This window comes from Pseudophryne corroboree, chromosome 7 (assembly GCF_028390025.1).
Source record: "Pseudophryne corroboree isolate aPseCor3 chromosome 7, aPseCor3.hap2, whole genome shotgun sequence".
Taxonomy (NCBI): domain Eukaryota; kingdom Metazoa; phylum Chordata; class Amphibia; order Anura; family Myobatrachidae; genus Pseudophryne; species Pseudophryne corroboree.
In genome coordinates this window covers 360,715,845-360,735,844 of record NC_086450.1, presented here as the reverse complement: position 1 = coordinate 360,735,844, position 20,000 = coordinate 360,715,845, and the positions used below count along the sequence as shown (strand labels likewise).

At 49.6% G+C, this 20,000-nt stretch overlaps 1 protein-coding gene across 2 annotated transcripts in view; it reads left to right on the top strand.

Annotated features, from left to right (window-relative positions):
• The window catches only part of PMS2 (PMS1 homolog 2, mismatch repair system component), a 292,359-nt gene that overhangs the window by 142,041 nt on the left and 130,318 nt on the right, over positions 1–20,000 (top strand). The gene's annotated exons all lie outside the window — the stretch shown is intronic.

Sequence of the window (20,000 nt, the reverse complement as noted above, 5' to 3'; positions counted from 1 at the left end):
ACCTCTGTCCGCATCTGAATCAGGCCCAATGTGCAGGGGATTCATTTCTCCATTTACAGTATACACAAATCAAAACAAAATACTGAATTTATCATTACACATAGTCCTAGGGTACTGATTACAGGGGTTGTATATGAAATCCCGGTGGATGGGATTCCGGCTGTCAGTATCCCGACAGCGGCATCCCGCCTGCCAGAATGCCAGCAGCGGGACGAGCGCTACAAGTCCCCTTGTGGGCTCGCTGCGCTCACCACAGTTTCTATTTCCACTCTATGGGTGTCATGGACACCCACGAGTGGGAAGAGCCCTGGCGAGGCTGTCAGGATTCCGTCGTCTGGATTCTGAACGCTGGGATATTAACTACATCCCGATTTTACAGGAATATATAAAGCTCTTGTATATTTTTTGTTTCTCTTATGTCCTAGAGGATGCTGGGGACTCCAAAAGGACCATGGGGTATAGACGGGATCCGCAGGAGCTTTGGCACACTAAAAAGACTTTGACTGGGTGTGAACTGGCTCCTCCCTCTATGCCCCTCCTCCAGACCTCAGTTAGACATTGTGCCCAGGAGTGACTGGATACACACTAGGGAAGCTCTACTGAGTTTCTCTGGAAAAAGACTTTTGTTAGGTTTTTATTTTTTTTAGGGAGACCTGCTGGCTACAGGCTCCCTGCTTCGAGGGACTGAGGGGAGAGAAGTCAGACCTACTTCTGCTTAGTTAAGGGCTCTGCTTCTTAGGCTACTGAACACCATTAGCTCCAGAGGGTTCGATCACTTGGTTCGCTTAGCTGCTTGTTCCCGGAGCCGCGCCGTCACCCCCCTCACAGAAGCCAGAAGACAGAAGCTGGGTGAGTATTAGAAGAACCGAAGACTTCAGATGGCAGAAGACTTCAGTAACGGAGGTACAGCGCAGCGGTAGCGCTGCGCTCCATGCTCCCACACATACCACTAACGGCACTCACAGGGTGCAGGGCGCGTGGGGGGGGGGGCCCTGGGCAGCAGTTACTGAAGTGTTTTAGACTGGTAAAAGACATTTTCTCTAACGTCCTAGTGGATGCTGGGAACTCCGAAAGGACCATGGGGAATAGCGGCTCCGCATGAGTCTGGGCACAACTAAAAGAAAGCTTTTAGACTACCTGGTGTGCACTGGCTCCACCCACTATGACCCTCCTCCAAGCCTCAGTTAGATTTTTGTGCCCGGCCGAGCTGGATGCACACTAGGGGCTCTCCTGAGCTCTTAGAAGAAAGTATATTTTAGGTTTTTTATTTTACAGTGAGACCTGCTGGCAACAGGCTCACTGCAACGAGGGACTAAGGGGAGAAGAAGCGAACCTACCTGCTTGCAGCTAGCTTGGGCTTCTTAGGCTACTGGACACCATTAGCTCCAGAGGGACCGACCGCATGGAACTGGCCTTGGTGTTCGGTCCCGGAGCCGCGCCGCCATCCCCCTTACAGAGCCAGAAGCAAGAAGAAGTCCGGAAAATCGGCGGCATGAAGACTTCTGTCTTCTCCAAGGTAGCGCACAGCACTGCAGCTGTGCGCCATTGCTTCTCATACACACTTCACACTCCGGTCACTGAGGGTGCAGGGCGCTGGGGGGGGGCGCCCTGAGCAGCAATAAAAACACCTTGGCTGGCAAAACAATCACAATATATAGCCCCAGAGGCTATATATGTGATAATTACCCCTGCCAGAATCCTTAAAAAAGCGGGAGAATAGTCCGTGAAAAAGGGGCGGAGCTATCCCCCTCAGCACACTGGCGCCATTTTTCCCTCACAGTTCCGCTGGAAGGAAGCTCCCTGGCTCTCCCCTGCAGTCTACACTACAGAAAAAGGGTAAAAAAGAGAGGGGGGGCACTAAATTTAGGCGCAGTAAATATTATAGCAGCTATAGGGGACATAATTCAGTTAGTCCCTGCAGTATATAGCGCTCTGGTGTGTGCTGGCATACTCTCTCTCTGTCTCCCCAAAGGGCTTCTGTGGGGTCCTGTCCTCTGTTTAGAGCATTCCCGGTGTGTGTGCGGTGTGTCGGTACGGCTGTGTCGACATGTTTGAGGAGGAAAATTATGTGGAGGCGGAGCAGATGCCTGTAGAAGTGATGTCACCCCCTGCGGGGCAGACACCTGAGTGGATGGTTTTATGGAAGGAATTACGTGCAAGTGTCGACTCCTTACACAAAAAATTTGACGACATGCCAAATGCGGGACAGCCGGCTTCTCAGCTTGTGCCTGCCCAGGTGTCTCAAAGGCCATCAGGGGCTCTAAAACGCCCGCTACCTCAGATGGCAGACCCAGATGTCGACACGGATACTGATACCAGTGTCGACGACGATGAGTCTAATCTAATGTCCACTAAGGCCATTCGCTGCATGATTGAGGCAATGAAAGAGGTGGTACACATTTCAGATTTAAACCCAGGTACCACAAAAAAGGGTATTATGTTTGGGGAGAAAAAACTACCCGTAGTTTTTCCCCCATCTGAAGAATTAAATGAAGTGTGTGAAGAAGCGTGGGCTTTCCCTGAAATTACTAATGGCGTTCCCTTTCCCGCCAGAGGATAGGGCACGTTGGGAAACACCTCCTAGGGTGGATAAAGCGCTCACACGTTTGTCTAAAAAGGTGGCACTTCCGTCTCCGGATACGGCCGCCCCGAAGGAGCCTGCGGATAGAAAACTGGAGGCGATCCTTAAGTCTATATATACACACACAGGCATTATACTTAGACCAGCTATTGCGTCAGCATGGATGTGCAGTGCTGCCGCTGCGTGGTCAGATTCCCTGTCAGAAAATATTGACACCCTAGACAGGGACACTATTCTGCTAACCATAGAGCATGTAAAAGACTCAGTCTTATACATGAGAGATGCACAGAGGGAGATCTGCCGGCTGGCATCTAAAATAAGTGCATTGTCCATTTCTGCTAGGAGAGGCTTATGGACCCGGCAGTGGACAGGGGATGCAGATTCCAAAAGGCACATGGAAGTTTTGCCTTATAAGGGTGAGGAGTTATTCGGGGATGGTCTCTCGGACCTCGTTTCCACAGCGACAGCTGGGAAGTCAGCATTTTTACCCCATGTTCCCTCACAGCCTAAAAAAGCGCCGTTTTATCAGGTACAGTCCTTTCGGACCCAGAAAAACAGGCGAGGAAAAGGCGGGTCTTTTCTGTCCAGAGGCAGAGGTAGGGGAAAAAGGCTGCAACAAACAGCTAGTTCCCAGGAGCAAAAGTCCTCCCCCGCTTCTTCCAAGTCCGCCGCATGACGGTGGGGCTTCACAGGCGGAGCCAGGTACGGTGGGGGGCCGCCTCAAAAAATTTCAGCGATCAGTGGGCTCGCTCACAGGTGGATCCCTGGATCTTTCAAGTAGTATCTCAGGGGTACAAGCTGGAATTCGAGGCGTCTCCCCCCCCCCCCGCCGTTTCCTCAAATCAGCCTTGCCAGCAACTCCCTCGGACAGGGAGGCCGTGCTAGAGGCAATTCACAAGCTGTATTCCCAGCGCGTGATAGTCAAGGTGCCCCTACTTCAACAAGGACTGGGTTACTATTCCACACTGTTTGTGGTACCGAAACCGGACGGTTCGGTGAGACCCATTTTAAATTTGAAATCCTTGAACACATACATAAAAAAATTCAAGTTCAAGATGGAATCGCTCAGGGCGGTTATTGCAAGTCTAGACGAGGTGGATTACATGGTATCCCTGGACATCAAGGATGCTTACCTGCATGTCCCCATTTACCATCCTCACCAGGAGTACCTCAGATTTGTGGTACAGAATTGCCATTACCAATTCCAGACGCTGCCGTTTGGTCTGTCCACGGCACCGAGGGTGTTTACCAAGGTAATGGCGGAAATGATGATACTCCTTCCAAAAAAGGGAGTTTTAATTATCCCATACTTGGACGATCTCCTAATAAAGGCGAGATCCAAGGAGCAGTTGTTGGTAGGAGTAGCACTATCTCAGGAGGTGCTACACCAGCACGGTTGGATTCTAAATATTCCAAAGTCACAGCTGGTTCCGACGACACGTCTACTGTTCCTGGGAATGATTTTGGACACAGTCCAGAAAAAAGTGTTTCTCCCAGAGGAAAAAGCCATGGAGCTGTCGTCTGTAGTCAGAAACCTCCTGAAACCAAAACAGGTGTCGGTGCATCACTGCACGCGAGTCCTGGGAAAGATGGTGGCTTCTTACGAAGCAATTCCTTTCGGCAGGTTCCATGCCAGAATCTTTCTGTGGGACCTGTTGGACCAATGGTCCGGATCGCATCTTCAGATGCATTGGCTAATAACCCTGTCTCCAAGAACCAGGGTGTCTCTACGGGTGGTCTTCTGTTTGCCGGCGGTCGGGCTCCCGGCGCTCAGTATACCGGCGCCGGGAGCCCGACCGCCGGCTTACCGACACTTATTTTCCCTTGTGGGGGTCCACGACCCCCATAGAGGGAGAATAAAATAGTGTGGCGCGCGTAGCGCGCCACCGTGCCCGTAGCGTGGCGAGCGCAGCGAGCCCGCAAGGGGCTCATTTGCGCTCGCCAAGCTGTCGGTAAGCCGGCGGTCGGGCTCCCGGCGCCGGGATGCTGGTCGCCGGGAGCCCGACCGCCGGCCACCCGTAGTGAACCCGTCTCTACTGTGGTGGCTGCAGAGTGCTCATCTTCTAGAGGGCCGCATATTCGGCATACAGGACTGGGTCCTGGTGACCACGGACGCCAGCCTTCGAGGCTGGGGGGCAGTCACACAGGGAAGAAACTTCCAAGGACTATGGTCGAGTCAGGAGACTTCCCTACACATAAATATTCTAGAACTGTCAGGCAAAATCCCTGCTTCAAAACCAGCCGGTACTGATCCAATCAGACAACATCACGGCAGTCGCCCATGTAAACCGACAGGGCGGCACAAGAAGCAGGACGGCGATGGCAGAAGCCACAAGGATTCTCCGATGGGCGGAAAATCACGTGTTAGCACTGTCAGCAGTGTTCATTCCGGGAGTGGACAACTGGGATGCAGACTTCCTCAGCAGACACGATCTCCACCCGGGAGAGTGGGGACTTCATCCAGAAGTCTTCACACTGATTGTAAATCGTTGGGAACGGCCACAGGTGGACATGATGGCGTCCCGCCTAAACAAAAAACTAGAGAGATATTGCGCCAGGTCAAGGGACCCTCAGGCGATAGCGGTGGACGCTCTAGTGACACCGTGGGTGTACCAGTCGGTTTATGTGTTCCCTCCTCTGCCTCTCATACCAAAGGTACTGAGAATAATAAGAAAACGAGGAGTAAGGACAATACTCGTGGTTCCGGATTGGCCAAGAAGAGCGTGGTACCCGGAACTTCAAGAGATGATCTCAGAGGACCCATGGCCTCTGCCGCTCAGACAGGACCTGCTGCAGCAGGGGCCCTGTCTGTTCCAAGACTTACCGCGGCTGCGTTTGACGGCATGGCGGTTGAACACCGGATCCTAAAGGAGAAAGGCATTCCGGAGGCTGTCATTCCTACGCTGATTAAAGCCAGGAAAGATGTAACTGTAAAACATTATCACCGCATATGGCGGAAATATGTTGCTTGGTGTGAGGCCAATAAGGCCCCAACAGAGGAATTTCAGCTGGGTCGACTTCTTCACTTCCTACAGGCAGGAGTGTCTATGGGCCTTAAATTAGGCTCCATTAAGGTGCAGATATTGGCTCTGTCGATTTTCTTCCAAAAAGAACTAGCTTCACTACCTGAAGTTCAGACATTTGTAAAAGGAGTGCTGCATATTCAGCCCCCTTTTGTGCCTCCAGTGGCACCCTGGGATCTCAACGTGGTGTTAAATTTCCTAAAATCACATTGGTTTGAACCACTAAAAACCGTGGATCTTAAATATCTCACGTGGAAAGTGGTCATGTTGTTGGCCTTGGCTTCGGCCAGGCGTGTTTCAGAATTGGCGGCTTTGTCATGCAAAAGCCCTTATCTGATTTTCCATATGGATAGGGCAGAATTAAGGACTCGTCCCCAGTTTCTCCCTAAGGTGGTATCAGCTTTTCAGTTGAACCAACCTATTGTAGTGCCTGCAGCTACTAGTAACGTGGAGGATTCCAAGTTGCTGGACGTAGTCAGGGCCTTGAAAATTTATGTTTCCAGGACGGCTGTAGTCAGGAAAACTGACTCGCTATTTATCCTGTATGCACCCAACAAACTGGGTGCTCCTGCTTCTAAGCAGACTATTGCTCGTTGGATTTGTAGCACAATTCAGCTGGCGCATTCTGCGGTTGGACTGCCGCGTCCTAAATCAGTTAAAGCCCATTCTACAAGGAAGGTGGGCTCATCTTGGGCGGCTGCCCGAGGGGTCTCGGCTTTACAACTTTGCCGAGCTGCTACTTGGTCAGGGGCAAACACGTTTGCAAAATTCTACAAATTTGATACCCTGGCTGAGGAGGACCTTGAGTTCTCTCATTCGGTGCTGCAGAGTCATCCGCACTCTCCCGCCCGTTTGGGAGCTTTGGTATAATCCCCATGGTCCTTTCGGAGTTCCCAGCATCCACTAGGACGTTAGAGAAAATAAGATTTCTCTAACGTCCTAAGTGGATGCTGGGGACTCCGTAAGGACCATGGGGAATAGCGGCTCCGCAGGAGACTGGGCACATCTAAAGAAAGCTTTAGGATTATCTGGTGTGCACTGGCTCCTCCCCCTATGACCCTCCTCCAAGCCTCAGTTAGATCTTTGTGCCCGAACGAGAAGGGTGCACACTAGGGGCTCTCCTGAGCTTCTTAGTGAAAGTTTTAATTTAGGTTTTTTATTTTCAGTGAGACCTGCTGGCAACAGGCTCACTGCATCGAGGGACTAAGGGGAGAAGAAGCGAACTCACCTGCGTGCAGAGTGGATTGGGCTTCTTAGGCTACTGGACATTAGCTCCAGAGGGACGATCACAGGCCCAGCCTGGATGGGTCCCAGAGCCGCGCCGCCGGCCCCCTTACAGAGCCAGAAGGCAGAAGAGGTCCGGAAAATCGGCGGCAGAAGACGTCCTGTCTTCAACAAGGTAGCGCACACACTGCAGCTGTGCGCCATTGCTCTCAGCACACTTCACACTCCGGTCACTGAGGGTGCAGGGCGCTGGGGGGGGCGCCCTGAGACGCAATAAAAAACACCTTGGATGGCAAAAAAATGCATCACATATAGCTCCTGGGCTATATGGATGCATTTAACCCCTGCCAAAATACATAAAAAAAACGGGAGATAAGGCCGCCGATAAGGGGGCGGAGCCTATCTCCTCAGCACACTGGCGCCATTTTCCCTCACAGCTCCGTTGGAGGGAAAGCTCCCTGTCTCTCCCCTGCAGTCACTACACTACAGAAAGGGTTAAAAAAGAGAGGGGGGGCACTAATTAGGCGCAGTATAAACAATACAGCAGCTATAAGGGGAAAAACACTTATATAAGGTTATCCCTGTATATATATATATAGCGCTCTGGTGTGTGCTGGCAAACTCTCCCTCTGTCTCCCCAAAGGGCTAGTGGGGTCCTGTCCTCTATCAGAGCATTCCCTGTGTGTGTGCTGTATGTCGGTACGTTTGTGTCGACATGTATGAGGAGAAAAATGATGTGGAGACGGAGCAGATTGCCTGTAATAGTGATGTCACCCCCTAGGGGGTCGACACCTGAGTGGATGAACTGTTGGAAGGAATTACGTGACAGTGTCAGCTCTGTATAAAAGACAGTGGTTGACATGAGACAGCCGGCTACTCAGCTTGTGCCTGTCCAGACGTCTCATAGGCCGTCAGGGGCTCTAAAGCGCCCGTTACCTCAGATGGCAGATATAGACGCCGACACGGATACTGACTCCAGTGTCGACGGTGAAGAGACAAATGTGACTTCCAGTAGGGCCACACGTTACATGATTGAGGCAATGAAAAATGTTTTACACATTTCTGATAATACGAGTACCACCAAAAAAAAAGGGGTATTATGTTCGGTGAGGAAAAACTACCTGTAGTTTTCCTGAATCTGAGAAATTAAATGAGGTGTGTGATGATGCGTGGTTTTCCCCCGATAACAACTGATAATTTCTAAAATGTTATTGGCATTATATCCTTTCCCGCCAGAGGTTAGGGTGCGTTGTGAAACACCTCCTAGGGTGGATAAAGCGCTCACACGCTTGTAAGGGCTCTACCCTCTCCTGAGATGGCCGCCCTTAAGGATCCTGCTGATAGAAAGCAGGAGGGTATCCTAAAATGTATTACACACATACTGGTGTTATACTGCGACCAGCAATCGCCTCAGCCTGGATGTGCAGTGCTGGGTTGGCGTGGTCGGATTCCCTGACTGAAAATATTGATACCCTAGATAGGGACAGTATATTTTTGCCTATAGAGCATTTAAAAGATGCATTTCTATATATGCGTGATGCACAGCGGAATATTTGCCGACTGGCATCAAGTCTAAGTGCGTTGTCCATTTCTACCAGTAGAGGGTTATGGACACGTCGGTGGTCAGGTGAGGCGTATTCCAAACGGCATTTGGTAGTACAGGTTGAGTATCCCATATCCATATATTCCGAAATACGGAATATTCCGAAATACGGACTTTTTTGAGTGAGAGTGAGATAGTGAAACCTTTGTTTTTTGATGTCTCAATGTACACAAACTTTGTTTAATGCACAAAGTTATTACAAATATTGTATTAAATGACCCTCAGGCTGTGTGTATAAGGTGTATATGAAACATAAATGAATTGTGTGAATGTAGACACACTTTGTTTAATGCACAAAGTTATAAAAAATATTGGCTATAATTACCTTCAGGCTGTGTGTATAAGGTGTATATGTAACATAAATGCATTCTGTGCTTAGATTTAGGTCCCATCACCATGATATCTCATTATGGTATGCAATTATTCCAAAATACGGAAAAATCCCATATCCAAAGTACCTCTGGTCCAAAGCATTTTGGATAAGGGAGACTCAACCTGTATTGCCTTATTAAAGGGAGGAGTTATTTGGGGTCGGTCTTTCAGACCTGGTGGCCACGGCAACAGCTGGGAAATCCACGTTTGTACCCCAGGTCGCCTCTCAACATGAGAAGACGCCGTATTATCAGGCGCAGTCTTTTCGTGGACAAGCGGGCAAAAGGTTCCTCATTTCTGCCCCGTGACAGAGGGAGAGGAAAAAGGCTGCAGAAATCAGCCAGTTCCCAGGAACAGAAACCCTCTCCCGCCTCTGCCAAGCCCTCAGTATGACGCTGGGGCTTTACAAGCAGAATCAGGCACGGTGGGGGGCCCGTCTCAATGAATTTCAGCGCGCAGTGGGCTCACTCGCAAGTAGACCCCTGGATCCTTCAGGTGATATCTCAGGGGTACAAATTAGAATTCGAGACGTCTCCCCCTCGCCGTTTCCTAAAGTCGGCTTTACCGATGTCTCCTTCTGACAGGGAGACAGTTTTGGAAGCCATTCACAAGCTGTATTCCCAGCAGGTGATAATCAAGGTACCCCTCCTGCAACAGGGAACGGGGTATTATTCCACACTGTTGTGGTACCGAAGCCGGACGGCTCGGTGAGACCGATTCTAAATCTAAAATCTTTGAACACTTACATACAGAGGTTCAAATTCAAGATTGAGTCACTCAGAGCAGTGATTGCGAACCTGGAAGAAGGGGACTACATGATGTCTCGGGACATCAAGGATGCTTACCTTCATGTCAAAATTTACCCTTCTCATCAAGGGTACCTCAGGTTTATGGTACAGAACTGTCACTATCAGTTCAGACGCTGCCGTATGGATGGTCCACGGCACCCCGGGTCTTTACCAAGGTAATGGCCGAAATGATGATATTCCTTCGAAGGAAGGGAATTTTAGTTATCCTTTACTTGGACGATTCCCTGATAAGGGTAAGATCCAGGGAACAGTTGGAGGTCGGTGTAGCACTATCTCAGGTAGTGTTGCGGCAGCACGATTGGATTCTCAATATTCCAAAATCGCAGCTGGTTCCGACGACTTGTCTTCTGTTCCTAGGGATGATCCTGGACACCGTCCAGAAAAAGGTGTTTCTCCCGGAGGAGAAAGCCAGGGAGTTATCCGAGCTAGTCAGGAACCTCCTAAAACTGAGCCAAGTCTCAGTGCATCAATGCACAAGGGTTCTGGGTAAAATGGTGGCTTCCTACGAAGCAATCCCATTCGGCAGATTCCACGCAAGAACTTTCCAGTGGGACCTGCTGGACAAATGGTCCGGGTCGCATCTTCAGATGCATCAGCGGATAACCCTGTCACCAAGGACAAGGGTGTCCCTCCTGTGGTGGTTGCAGAGTGCTCATCTTCTAGAGGGCCGCAGATTCGGCATTCAGGACTGGGTCCTGGTGCCACGGATGCCAGCCTGCGAGGCTGGGGAGCAGTCACACAGGGAAGGAATATCCAGGGCTTATGGTCAAGCCTGGAGACATCACTTCACATAAATATCCTGAAGCTAAGGGCCATTTACAATGCTCTAAGCTTAGCAAGACCTCTGATTCAAGGTCAGCCGGTGTTGATCCAGTCGGACAACATCACGGCAGTCACCCACGTAAACAGACAGGGTGGCACAAGAAGCAGGAGGGCAATGGCAGAAGCTGCAAGGATTCTTCGCTGGTCGGAAAATCATGTGATAGCACTGTCAGCAGTATTCATTCCGGGAGTGGACAACTGGGAAGCAGACTTCCTCAGCACGACCTCCACCCGGGAGAGTGGGGACTTCACCCAGAAGTCTTCCACATGATTATAAACCGTTGGGAAAAACTCGACAGGTATTGCGCCAGGTCTAGGGACCCTCAGGCAATAGCTGTAGACGCTCTGGTAACACCGTGGGTGTACCAGTCAGTGTATGTGTTCCCTCCTCTGCCTCTCATACCCAAGGTACTGAGATTGATAAGATGGAGAGGAGTAAGCACTATATTCGTGGCTCCGGATTGGCCAAGAAGGACTTGGTAACCGGAACTTCAAGAGATGCTCACGGAGGATCCGTGGCCTCTACCTCTAAGAAGGGACCTGCTCCAGCAAGGACCCTGTCTGTTCCAAGACTTACCGCGGCTGCGTTTGACGGCATGGCGGTTGAACGCCGGATCCTGAAGGAAAAAAGGCATTCCGGATGAAGTCATCCCTATCCTGATCAAAGCCAGGAAGGATGTAACCGCAAAACATTATCACCGCATTTGGCGAAAATATGTTGCGTGGTGCGAGGCCAGTAAGGCCCGATGGAGGAAATTCAACTGGGTCGATTCCTACATTTCCTGCAAACAGGAGTGTCTATGGGCCTGAAATTGGGGTCCATTAAGGTTCAAATTTCGGCCCTGTCAATTTTCTTCCAAAAAGAACTAGCTTCAGTCCCTGAAGTTCAGACGTTTGTAAAAGGGGTACTGCATATACAGCCTCCTTTTGTGCCTCCAGTGGCACTTTGGGATCTCAATGTAGTTTTTGGGTTCCAAAAGTCACATTGGTTTGAACCACTTAAATCTGTGGAGTTAAAATATCTCACAGGGAAAGTGGTCATGCTGTTGGCCCTGGCCTGGGCCAGGCGCGTGTCAGAATTGGCGGCTTTATCCTGTAAAAGCCCTTATCTGATTTTCCATTCGGACAGGGCGGAATTGAGGACTCGTCCTCAGTTTCTCCCTAAGGTGGTTTCAGCGTTTCACCTGAACCAACCTATTGTGGTGCCTGCGGCTACTAGGGACTTGGAGGACTCCAAGTTGCTAGACGTTGTCAGGGCCCTGAAAATATATGTTTCCAGGATGGCTGGAGTCAGGAAAACTGACTCGCTGTTTATCCTGTATGCACCCAACAAGCTGGGTGCTCCTGCTTCTAAGCAGACTATTGCTCGTTGGATTTGTAGTACAATTCAGCTTGCACATTCGGTTGCAGGCCTGCCACAGCCAAAAATCTGTAAATGCCCACTCCACAAGGAAGGTGGGCTCATCTTGGGCGGCTGCCCGAGGGGTCTCGGCTTTACAACTTTGCCGAGCAGCTACTTGGTCAGGAGCAAATACGTTTGTAAAATTCTACAAAATTGATACCCTGGCTGAGGAGGACCTGGAGTTCTCTCATTTGGTGCTGCAGAGTCATCCGCACTCTCCCGCCCGTTTGGGAGCTTTGGTATAATCCCCATCGTCCTTACGGAGTCCCCAGCATCCACTTAGGACGTTAGAGAAAATAAGAATTTACTTACCGATAATTCTATTTCTCGTAGTCCGTAGTGGATGCTGGGCGCCCATCCCAAGTGCGGATTGTCTGCAATACTGGTACATAGTTATTGTTACCAAAAAATCGGGTTATTGCTGTAGTGAGCCATCTTTTCTAGAGGCTCCTCTGTTATCATGCTGTTAACTGGGTTCAGATCACAAGTTGTACGGTGTGATTGGTGTGGCTGGTATGAGTCTTACCCGGGATTCAAGATCCTTCCTTATTGTGTACGCTCGTCCGGGCACAGTATCCTAACTGAGGCTTGGAGGAGGGTCATAGGGGGAGGAGCCAGTGCACACCAGATAATCCTAAAGCTTTCTTTAGATGTGCCCAGTCTCCTGCGGAGCCGCTATTCCCCATGGTCCTTACGGAGTCCCCAGCATCCACTACGGACTACGAGAAATAGAATTATCGGTAAGTAAATTCTTATTTTTACTCACCGGTAAATCTATTTCTCGTAGTCCGTAGTGGATGCTGGGCGCCCGTCCCTAGTGCGGATTGTCTGCAATAATTGTACATAGTTATTGTTTAATAACGGGTTATTGTTATGAGCCATCTGTTGAGAGGCTCAGTTTTGTTTCATACTCTTAACTGGATATGGTATCACGTGTTGTACGGTGTGATTGGTGTGGCTGGTATGAGTCTTACCCGGGATTCAAAATCCTTCCTTATTGTGTCAGCTCTTCCGGGCACAGTATCCTAACTGAGGCTTGGAGGAGGGTCATAGTGGGAGGAGCCAGTGCACACCAGGTAGTCTAAAAGCTTTCTTTTAGTTGTGCCCAGACTCCTGCGGAGCCGCTATTCCCCATGGTCCTTTCGGAGTTCCCAGCATCCACTACGGACTACGAGAAATAGATTTACTGGTGAGTAAAATCTTATTTCTCTGACGTCCTAAGTGGATGCTGGGGACTCCGTCAGGACCATGGGGATTAGCGGCTCCGCAGGAGACAGGGCACAAAAGTAAAAGCTTTAGGATCAGGTGGTGTGCACTGGCTCCTCCCCCTATGACCCTCCTCCAAGCCTCAGTTAGATTTTTGTGCCCGGCCGAGAAGGGTGCAATCTAGGTGGCTCTCCTAAAGAGCTGCTTAGAGTAAAAGTTTTGTTAGGTTTTTTATTTTCAGTGAGTCCTGCTGGCAACAGGCTCACTGCTACGAGGGACTTAGGGGAGAAGAAGTGAACTCACCTGCGTGCAGGATGGATTGGCTTCTTAGGCTACTGGACACCATTAGCTCCAGAGGGATCGAACACAGGCCCAGCCATGGAGTCCGGTCCCAGAGCCGCGCCGCCGACCCCCTTGCAGATGCCGAAGAGTGAAGAGGTCCAGAAACCGGCGGCAGAAGACTTTTCAGTCTTCATGAGGTAGCGCACAGCACTGCAGCTGTGCGCCATTGTTGTCAGCACACTTCACACCAGCGGTCACTGAGGGTGCAGGGCGCTGGGGGGGGCGCCCTGGGCAGCAATGAAATACCTATACTGGCTAAAAGATACATCACATATAGCCCCTGGGGCTATATGGATGTATTTAACCCCTGCCAGGTCTCAGAAAAACGGGAGAAGAAGCCCGCCGAAAAGGGGGCGGAGCCTATTCTCCTCAGCACACAGCGCCATTTTCCCTCACAGAAATGCTGGTGGGAAGGCTCCCAGGCTCTCCCCTGCACTGCACTGCAGAAACAGGGTTAAAACAGAGAGGGGGGGCACTTATTTGGCGATATGATTATATATATTAAGATGCTATAAGGGAAAAACACTTATATAAAGGTTGTCCCTGTATAATTATAGCGTTTTGGTGTGTGCTGGCAAACTCTCCCTCTGTCTCCCCAAAGGGCTAGTGGGGTCCTGTCCTCTATCAGAGCATTCCCTGTGTGTGTGCTGTGTCGGTACGTGTGTGTCGACATGTATGAGGACGATGTTGGTGAGGAGGCGGAGCAATTGCCTGTAATGGTGATGTCACTCTCTAGGGAGTCGACACCGGAATGGATGGCTTTTTTAGGGAATTACGTGATAATGTCAACACGCTGCAAGGTCGGTTGACGACATGAGACGGCCGGCAAACCAATTAGTACCTGTCCAGGCGTCTCAAACACCGTCAGGGGCTTTAAAACGCCCATTTACCTCAGTCACTCGACACAGACACGGACACTGACTCCAGTGTCGACGGTGAAGAAACAAACGTATTTTCCATTTGGGCCACACGTTACATGTTAAGGGCAATGAAGGAGGTGTTACATATTTCTGATACTACAAGTACCACAAAAGAGGGTATTATGTGGGGTGTGAAAAAACTACCTGTAGTTTTTCCTGAATCAGATAAATTAAATGAAGTGTGTGATGATGCGTGGGTTTTCCCCGATAGAAAATTATTGGCGTTATACCCTTTCCCGCCAGAAGTTAGGGCGCGTTGGGAAACACCCCTTAGGGTGGATAAGGCGCTCACACGCTTATCAAAACAAGTGGCGTTACCGTCTCCAGATACGGCCGCCCTCAAGGAGCCAGCTGATAGGAGGCTGGAAAATATCCTAAAAAGTATATACACACATACTGGTGTTATACTGCGACCAGCGATCGCCTCAGCCTGGATGTGCAGCGCTGGGGTGGCTTGGTCGGATTCCCTGACTGAAAATATTGATACCCTTGACAGGGACAGTATTTTATTGACTATAGAGCATTTAAAGGATGCATTTCTATATATGCGAGATGCACAGAGGGATATTTGCACTCTGGCATCAAGAGTAAGTGCGATGTCCATATCTGCCAGAAGATGTTTATGGACACGACAGTGGTCAGGTGATGCAGATTCCAAACGGCACATGGAAGTATTGCCGTATAAAGGGGAGGAGTTATTTGGGGTCGGTCCATCGGACCTGGTGGCCACGGCAACAGCTGGAAAATCCACCTTTTTTACCCCAAGTCACATCTCAGCAGAAAAAGACACCGTCTTTTCAGCCTCAGTCCTTTCGTCCCCATAAGGGCAAGCAGGCAAAAGGCCAGTCATATCTGCCCAGGGATAGAGGAAAGGGAAGAAGACTGCAGCAGGCAGCCCATTCCCAGGAACAGAAGCCCTCCACCGCTTTTGCCAAGTCCTCAGCATGACGCTGGGGCCGTACAAGCGGACTCAGCTGCGGTGGGGGGTCGTCTCAAGAGTTTCAGCGCGCAGTGGGCTCACTCGCAAGTGGACCCCTGGATCCTACAAGTAGTATCCCAGGGGTACAGATTGGAAGTTCGAGACGTCTCCCCCTCGCAGGTTCCTGAAGTCTGCTTTACCAACGTCTCCCTCCGACAGGGAGGCAGTATTGGAAACAATTCACAAGCTGTATTCCCAGCAGGTGATAATCAAAGTACCCCTCCTACAACAAGGAAAGGGGTATTATTCCACACTATATTGTGGTACTGAAGCCAGACGGCTCGGTGAGACCTATTCTAAATCTAAAATATTTGAACACTTACATACAAAGGTTCAAATCAAGATGGAGTCACTCAGAGCAGTGATAGCGAACCAGGAAGAAGGGGACTATATGGTGTCCCTGGACATCAAGGATGCTTACCTCCATGTCCCAATTTGCCCTTCTCACCAAGGGTACCTCAGGTTCGTGGTACAAAACTGTCACTATCAGTTTCAGACGCTGCCGTTTGGATTGTCCACGGCACCCCGGGTCTTTACCAAGGTAATGGCCGAAATGATGATTCTTCTTCAAAGAAAAGGCGTCTTAATTATCCCTTACTTGGTCGATCTCCTGATAAGGGCAAGGTCCAGAGAACAGTTGGAGGTCGGAGTAGCACTATCTCAAGTAGTTCTACGACAGCACGGGTGGATTCTAAATATTCCAAAATCGCAGCTGTTTCCGACGACACGTCTGCTGTTCCTAGGGATGATTCTGGACACAGTCCAGAAAAAGGTGTTTCTCCCGGAGGAGAAAGCCAGGGAGTTATCCGAGCTAGTCAGGAACCTCCTAAAACCAGGAAAAGTGTCAGTGCATCATTGCACAAGGGTCCTGGGAAAAATGGTGGCTTCTTACGAAGCGATTCCATTCGGCAGATTTCACGCAAGAACTTTTCAGTGGGATCTGCTGGAAAAATGGTCCGGATCGCATATTCAGATGCATCAGCGGATAACCCTGTCTCCAAGGACAAGGGTGTCTCTTCTGTGGTGGCTGCAGAGTGCTCATCTACTAAAGGGCCACAGATTCGGCATTCAGGACTGGGTCCTGGTGACCACGGATGCCAGCCTGAACGGCTGGGGAGCAGTCACACAAGGAAAAAATTTCCAGGGAGTGTGATCAAGTCTGGAGACTTCTCTCCACATAAATATACTGGAGCTAAGAGCAATTTACAATGCTCTAAGCTTAGCAAGACCTCTGCTTCAAGGTCAGCCGGTATTGATCCAGTGGGACAACATCACGGCAGTCGCCCACGTAAACAGACTGGGCGGCACAAGAAGCAGGAGGGCAATGGCAGAAACTGCAAGGATTCTTCGCTGGGCGGAAAATCATGTGTTAGCACTGTCAGCAGTGTTCATTCCGGGAGTGGACAACTGGGAAGCAGACTTCCTCAGCACGACCTCCACCCGGGAGAGTGGGGACTTCATCGGGAAGTCTTCCACATGATTGTGAACCGTTGGGAAAGACCAAAGGTGGACATGATGGCGTCCCGCCTGAACAAAAAACTGGACAGGTATTGCGCCAGGTCAAGAGACCCTCAGGCAATAGCTGTGGACGTTCTGGTAACACCGTGGGTGTACCAGTCGGTGTATGTGTTCCCTCCTCTGCTTCTCATACCTAAGGTACTGAGAATTATAAGACGTAGAGGAGTAAGAACTATACTCGTGGCTCCGGATTGGCCAAGAAGGACTTGGTACCCGGAACTTCAAGAGATGCTCACAGAGGACTCATGGCCTCTGCCGCTAAGAAGGGACTTGCTTCAGCAAGTACCATGTCTGTTCCAAGACTTACCGCGGCTGCGTTGACGGCATGGCGGTTGAACGCCGGATCCTAAGGGAAAAAGGCATTCTGGAAGAGGTCATTCCTACCCTGGTCAAAGCCAGGAAGGAGGTGACCGCACAACATTATCACCACATGTGGCAAAAATATGTTGCGTGGTGTGAGGCCAGGAAGGCCCCACGAAGAAATTTCAACTCGGTCGATTCCTGCATTTCCTGCAAACAGGAGTGTCTATGGGCCTCAAATTGGGGTCCATTAAGGTTCAAATTTCGGCCCTGTCGATTTTCTTCCAGAAAGAATTGGCTTCAGTTCCTGAAGTCCAGAAGTTTGTCAAGGGAGTACTGCATATACAACCCCCTTTTGTGCCTCCAGTGGCACTGTGGGATCTCAACGTAGTTCTGGGATTCCTCAAATCACATTGGTTTAAACCGCTCAAATCTGTGGATTTGAAATATTTCACATGGAAAGTGACCATGATGTTGGCCCTCGCCTCGGCCAGGCGAGTGTCAGAATTGGCGGTTTTGTTTCACAAAAGTCCATATCTGATTGTCCATTCGGACAGGGCAGAGCTGCGGACTCGTCCCCAGTTTCTCCATAAGGTGGTGTCAGCGTTTCACCTGAACCAGCTTATTGTGGTACCTGCGGCTACTAGGGACTTGGAGGACTCCAAGTTGCTAGATGTTGTCAAGGCCCTGAAAATATAGGTTTCCAGGACGGCTGGAGTCAGGAAAACTGACTTGCTGTTATCCTGTATGCACCCAACAAACTGGGTGCTCTTGCTTCTAAGCAGACGATTGCTAGTTGGATGTGTAGTACAATTCAGCTTGCACATTCTGTGGCAGGCCTGCCACAGCCAAAATATGTAAATGCCCATTCCACAAGGAAGGTGGGCTCATCTTGGGCGGCTGCCCGAGGGGTCTCGGCTTTACAACTTTGCCGAGCTGCTACTTGGTCAGGGGCACACCCTGGCTGAGGAGGACCTGGAGTTCTCTCACTCGGTGCTGCAGAGTCATCCGCACTCTCCCGCCCGTTTGGGAGCTTTGGTATAATCCCCATGGTCCTGACGGAGTCCCCAGCATCCACTTAGGACGTCAGAGAAAATAAGAATTTACTTACCGATAATTCTATTTCTCGTAGTCCGTAGTGGATGCTGGGCGCCCATCCCAAGTGCGGATTGTCTGCAATACTTGTACATAGTTATTGTTACAAAAATCGGGTTATTATTGTTGTGAGCCATCTTTTCAGAGGCTCCGCTGTTATCATGCTGTTAACTGGGTTCAGATCACAGGTTGTACAGTGTGATTGGTGTGGCTGGTATGAGTCTTACCCGGGATTCAAAATCCTTCCTTATTGTGTACGCTCGTCCGGGCACAGTATCCTAACTGAGGCTTGGAGGAGGGTCATAGGGGGAGGAGCCAGTGCACACCACCTGATCCTAAAGCTTTTACTTTTGTGCCCTGTCTCCTGCGGAGCCGCTAATCCCCATGGTCCTGACTGAGTCCCCAGCATCCACTACGGACTACGAGAAATAGAATTATCGGTAAGTAAATTCTTATTTATTCGGTGCCCGGGCACCGTATAGCAAACCCCCGCCAGTATAAGTAATTTGAATTCAGGCGGGACTGAAGCGCCGGGAAGGGGTGGGGCTTAGACGCACAGCTCACCAGCGCCATTTTCTTCTCTCCACAGCCGCTGCAGAGAAGGCTGGCCCGGACCTCCAGGCTCCTCACACGTAAAAGGGAGCAAAACGGGGGTGGGGCACAAATTTTTGGTGCTTTTCTTATTATTGGTACAGCGCTGCTGACATATATTAGTGTGGTGTAATATATGGGCGCTGGGGTGTGAGCTGGCATACTTCCTCTATGTTTCTCTCTCTGGGCCTCCCTGCAGGCTGTTCCCTTTATTGGCCAGTGTGTGTGTTGGGTGTCGGTACTTCGTGTCGGCATGTCTGAGGCTGAGTGTTCCTCCCCGGAGGAAGTTACGGGGGGGCACAGAAAAGGAGCTGGAAATAGCTCTGTCGACACAGTCGACTACTGATTGGGTTGCTATGTTGAGTAAAAACTTATATATACCTACAGCTAGAGATAAATCTCAAACTGTATATATATCTGGCGCTAAAATAATGTATGGTAGTAATTTACCAGATGGTAATCAGTGAAAATTGTGATCTCTAGGGCTGCTGAGCAAAAACAGCTGGTTAGGCTGAACAACTAATTGAAATACAAAGGAGAAAGAAATGCTCTGCGCACCAAAAATCACTTTGAATTGATTGATTGATTAATTAAGTGCAGTCTAGCAAGGAGAATGATTGACTCAATGAAACTTGACCTTTTTTATAGTGAAAAATATTTTATAAAACAGTTAATGACACAAAACAAAGTAAATAAGACAAACAATACATATATATATATATATATATATATATATATATAGCAGTATAAAAACCGGAGGTATTTCACCTCTTGCAAGTGTAAATAGAAACACTGTATCTAACTTTTATAAACGTGCTGTTTAAACAGCATACACTGTATCTAAAATGCAGATCGGATATCTTAAGTGAAAGAGGCTCTATACAAAGAGCAACAATCGATTCTAACACTGGCGTCCCAGTGTGGAATCAAATAAAATGTCCACAGATGGCTCCACAATAAAATTATTAGAAGCAAAGCAAGTAATAATAGTTACCCTCGTGCTGATTCCTGAGATGTAATGCAGAGTCCTGTATGCATTTGCACGGGGAGAATGTAAAGATTGGTAGTTGCTGCCACAATGGTAATTAAAAGACAGACTTGTTGGAATATTTATTCTCCGTAATAATAGCCGTCAGTTGACCGTCAGATGATGACATGTAGGGAGTTTCCCAGCAAGGGACCTGATCCGTATGGCTATCGGTAACAGCATGGA